Consider the following 4318-nt stretch of genomic DNA (forward strand, 5'->3'; position numbering starts at 1 on the left):
AAAGATTATTAACAGTTTCCATATTTTCTAAAGATCAGCTTATTAATTGGCTACACATCCAGCTCTATCATGCATCATCACCCCCACTGTTAAACATGGCTGCAAGTGTAATTAAAATACAACACAAAGACCTCCTCCCAGCAGCTGAAACATGACTCAATAACCTGCTTTCATTCACTCGAGTCAACAGGGAGCTGTTATTGTTACAAGCTGGATCAATATAAATGGGTATTGACATTATGTTTCATATGCAAACACATACACACTGAATAGCACAAAAAGCTTATCTACTGTGGACCTGTATGTGGTTACAAACAAACACTTGAGGACATCCACACAATCCAGCTCTGTCAGCACACATCCACCCTGCGGCCTCGTTGCCTGCTCACCTCTCATGCCCTGTGTGAGATCTCACTTCTGGACTACAAAGCGAAGCAGTGGCGGAGCTGCTTTTGTTTTTTAGGGTGAGATCCTATTTTAAAACCTCCAGCTGCAGGATCAGATGATGTAAGAAGGTTATCATCCCTGTAATGTGGGCTCATCCTGGCCTCAGCAGGGAAACAGTGTCAGGGACGTGTGATTAAACCAACAGAGGCTGCCTCTCCTGGACATAAACACTGCAAGCTTATTGAGGAAATTATTTTCAATCTAATAACTTGCACATACAGGGCCACGTGCAGTTGTCGTGTCCAGCCTTGAGGCGGCGCTGTCAGCCTTCCTGCTTTAAATTAAAAGCCTCCAGTCTGCGACCATAATTGAATTGCAGTCTAATATCACGCTGCAGTTTCTATTGTACTTATATAATGAGAAAATGAAACATCAAGAGTGAGCAAAATCATTTCATTTCACACCTTAAGCACACAATCTAACCCTGGGAAATAAACCTTTGTGTTAAACATGGTAACTCCAAATCAATTAAGCTCACGTGTTGTGCTTGCTACTATACAGGCGCGTGAGAAAAATTAAAATTATAATTGATCAAAGGCAAAAGCACGACGGCTGAGCGGTGGAGGACACACACTATGCTCTGTCATTAATTCCGCTTCTTCTTCTTCTTCTTCTTTTTCCAAATCATCATTAAACGATTCCAATCAAGTCCAACAAGGTTTAAACGTCGCTTTAAAAATCCATCCTTGTGTTTTTGTCCGCCACCGCGGCGCTTTCTGCCTCAAATGAACAACAAAAACACACCAACAACAGGTTATTAATGGCCCCTTTACCTCCGGTGTCTCCTCTCTCGCTCCCCTGGTTCGTGCCTGCTCCCCCCGCAGCAGACCCTTTTTTCTCTCCTAGCGGGATCCTGGAGGTGGTCTCTGCCGGCCGGACCTTGTCCCTCCTCAGCCAGTCTCCATCAGACAGAAGGGAAGCCCCCGGTGCCGTCCGTCCTGCATGCGCTCCTAACGCGCCGTCCAGCAGCAGAGGAGAGGAAGCGTGGATGGATGGATGAGGAGAGTGAAAGGGGGAGGAGGGAGGAGGAGGAGGAGGAGGTGGTGGAGGAGGAGGGGGTTGTTGCCTCTGGCTGTTCATCTTTTGTAATCAATCTTTTTAAAAGCACTAACAGAGCTGAGGATGAAACCGTAGAAATGCATGTTAATAACTTTTTTTTCCCATCACACAACCTTTTGCATAACGTCTCAGGCGTTCTTTAAATAATTAAGAGTGTTTCTGTACACATAGTAAGTAGCCTAAAAATGTATTTCATAGCAGTAAAAAGACCAAATAGATTAAATGTTTTAAAAAAGAATAGTCACCACAGACAAAAATCCTCTCTTTACTGTTTATATAGTCTAAAGAAACCCTGTTTCCTATAAAAATACACTTAGCTGTATTCTAAACACATGGTTCAAGTTGTGAATTAAGAAACTACTTGGTTAGGTTCAGGCGCAGTTGGTTAGGTTTAGGAAAAGATCATAGTTTGGATTAAAATAAGTACATTTGTTACATAACAGGTTGAAATAAGTTTGTTACCTAACATCAGTTAGATGCATTTATAAGTATGTTTTGAATGTAACATCAATTACGGAAAGTAGAGTATTCCTGGGTAAAAAAAAACAAACTAAACCTAACTGCCTAACTTCTTCCCGACATGGACCTTCATTTAAAACATATATGCGTCCCAGTGGATCTCTGGTAGAGCGCATATACCACTAAGGCTGAGTCCTTGTCCCAGTGGACCAGGGTTCAAATCCAGCCTGGGGTCCCTTTGCTGCACGTCTTCCCCTCTGTCTCCCTCTTTCATTCTCTCTGGCACTGTCTAATAAAGCTGAAAAATGCAACACAGAAAAAAAATGTTTTAATTAAAAAACGTATTAGCTACTGATACAAAAAAATGTCACCAATACATTTCTCTCGGAGCATAACTAACAATGCAGTTTTCTTGTGTGGGACATTTTTTTTTTTATCAGATATGAATGTTTTGGTCAATTTTGTGGCATGGCTTTTCACATATTACACATACCACTGTCAGAGAAGTAGCCTGTTGACATGTTCGGCCCACAGTACAGTCACACAGTCACGAATGCAGCCGGATGACCGAGGCGACATTCATTGGTCAAAGTTCATCAAAGTTGAACTCCACACAATGCAAAGATTGTCTGACATAGAAACGGGAGGAACATATCCATTAATGTTACATTTTTGCATGTGTAACTGTGCCCAAAAACACTATAAACAATACTCATGCTACTGATTATACTTATGAGCATAGAGAGAAAACATTAGAAAATAAGATAAGATCGCTTTATCACCTTAATGGTTTTTCATTTAACATTTTTTCCCAATTTTATTTGCATGTAAAGCACATGTGCTGCTAAAGCGTAGAGATAAGAACACCAGTGGATATGAAAGGAAAATGAACAATAGAGGAACATTCACACACACACATACACACACAATACAATTTTGGCACTGGAGCTTCTGTGTGATTGACAGTTTTATCAGTTCAGTTCAATATGCTAATGCTTTATTATTGGCAGGGGCTCCGTCATATTGCACACCCCCACTGCTGCCATAGAGGAGCAGAGCCAGATGGGAATTAGCTAAATGGTATGGCTGTCTTTTTAGGTGTGCGGCACAACAGGATCTGCTGCTGCAGCTGCATTGTAGGATGTGAGGTTGTGGGTTTGAATCCCATTTTTTAAGAGTCTTTGCATGCTTTCTAATAAAAGACACGGTGAGATTTTTTTTTGACTCAGCTAATGCCAAAATTCATTTAATCTAACTGTTGGCTCAACATCACAGATCACATCAAAGATCAACTGTATCAAATGATGTAATGCATCGTGTAAAAGGTTTATCCCATCAGAATGCTGAATCTGTTCCGTGGTGAATTTATAGCATTTACAAATAATATCATGCTGATCTTTTGAACATTATGTACAGAGAGTTTCTCCTTTGATATTCTGGATTTCTATTTCTGATTTCACCAACATCCCGCACACTGGCACATATGTGCAAGGAAATAATCATCCAGTGATGTCCATCATGATGGGAGACCCACAAAGTAAAGATAAACTGCAAAGGGCCAAAACACATGTAAAAATATTCAGTAAATAATGCATGTATTATACAGAATGTAGCTCATTATATGCTGCACATGCACAAAAGAAATGTCTGCCTATTACAAAAAGAACAGTACATTAGTAAAGCAAAAGGCGCTGTTAGCCGCTTTTCTTTTCAAAGCCATCTCAGCTTTAGAGAGGCACTAAACTGACTGTACTGGACCTCCTCCTGAGACCTCCATCTTCATCCTGATTGCATGCTTCATTGTTGTTGGTCTCACACTTTACACACAGGGGGACTGCTCATTGTTCTGACATCCAACTAGCTGGGTGCATAGAATTATGGATTCAGTGACTGCCGATGTGCTTCTTAAAAAATAATTGTTGTAACACTGTTAGGGAATAGTTCCTTTAGGCACAAACTCCACTTGGTTAGAGATAGAGAAGGATCGGATTCAGATTCTTTGGACTATTGGGCCGATGGCATGACACTGCACACAGAACTATCTGCTGATCTGCAGCCTGAAGTTTCTCTAGTTTTGACAGCAGAATGAGAATAGAAATAATCAAGGCAGTAGTTTGGGAGTTTTAAATGATTTAACATGCTTTACTGTACAAGCCCCACAGTAGAACATATATTTTACCTGTCGTGGCTTAAAAAAAATGCTGTCTGCTTGTCTTTAGCCATGCTAGGAGCTTGGCTCTCTGGTCCCAAAATATTGCAATAACTGTAGGATGGATTGAATGCCCCTCAGAATAATTATCTTAATAGTATTGCTTTTGATTCCCCGACTGTTCATCTCAAACAATCATCATGT

This window comes from Centropristis striata, chromosome 13, assembly GCF_030273125.1.
Source record: "Centropristis striata isolate RG_2023a ecotype Rhode Island chromosome 13, C.striata_1.0, whole genome shotgun sequence".
In the NCBI taxonomy this organism is placed as follows: domain Eukaryota; kingdom Metazoa; phylum Chordata; class Actinopteri; order Perciformes; family Serranidae; genus Centropristis; species Centropristis striata.